This window comes from Nannospalax galili, unplaced genomic scaffold (assembly GCF_000622305.1).
Source record: "Nannospalax galili isolate Female #2095 unplaced genomic scaffold, S.galili_v1.0 scaffold1002, whole genome shotgun sequence".
Classification (NCBI taxonomy): Eukaryota; Metazoa; Chordata; class Mammalia; order Rodentia; family Spalacidae; genus Nannospalax; species Nannospalax galili.
The window spans coordinates 134,407-135,585 of record NW_008347316.1 but is presented as its reverse complement, the minus strand read 5'-3'; positions in this window follow the sequence as shown (position 1 = coordinate 135,585).

The following is a 1,179-nucleotide window of genomic DNA, read 5'->3' as shown; positions in this document are numbered from 1 at the left end:
GGAAACACAAGTTCACTTCTGCACCAAGGAGAAGGCTAATTAGGAGGAAGCAGCAAAGGTCTTTGACATCACTGTATAGAACAGATGAAAGTAAATGAATTGTGAGTAGGTGTCAGCCTTGATTACAGCACTGTAAAGAACAGAGATGGCAAATCACAGGGTTCTTGCCTGGCCTGAAGGAAGGGACACCCTTTGTCCTCTTCCTCTTCCCCCAGGTTAACTGGAATGGCTTTTTATTTTGATAAATGTAAAATGAATTGATTCGTTTCCTTCCTCTTTGTAAAAGGATTTGAAGAGGTTAATGGGATATCAAGGTGAATGTGAAGGAAGGAAAATAACTTAGAAAGGTCTCAAGTGTGATTTTGTGCAGTAGGAATAGCGGAAGATGTTTGCCTTTGTTGCCTTGGTGACGGTGTGCCTGGGTGGTGGTATGGTACAGGGAACTGTTTGAAACATGACACTTTGAGTGTGTGTGTGTGTGTGTGTGTGTGTGTGCTTGTTTAGGGTTGGTTAGTTGTGCTCTACCACTGTAAATCTGCAGTCCCTGTTCAAAGCCAGGGTGGTCCCCAAGCTGGTTGTGAATGCTGTGGAGGCTGACTCTGCTTTTCCTGCACTGCAGGTGGAACTATACACATGTATTCCTTCTGTGTTGGCTTAGCATGGCTTGTAGACTCCACTCAGGGCTCCAGAACACAGGAGATATTGGGCTGTTTGCCTTCTTTGTCCAAGACTTGGGCAGCCAGGAGCACTGTCTCAGCACCTTTGTTTTCCGGTGCAGCACTGTGCTTCCCATGAAACTTGGGACAATGCCCCACCCACAGTTCTCCTGTAACCTTGCAGGTTTCCCAGGTGATGAGCAGGGCAGTACGCAGTCCCAGGCCCTCTGCATTGCTCATATGTCTGGATGTTTCCTTCATGCCTTCTCTGCTCAGGGTTCTACTTTAGAGAGGGTAAATGAGTCACCTGCATTTCAGCTCCCTTCCCCATGTGCCAAAGGGATGTGAAAGAGGAAGCTTTCCATTTCTCTTGTCTGGTAGGGACTTCCTCAACATCATGTTCATTTTTTTCCTGAGCTGGTATTTTCTCTCCCCTTTCCACACACCAAAATGATCGAATGGCTGCTGGGGAACCCTAACTATTTGAGTCATAGGTTCACAAATAGTTTTCCAATTATACATA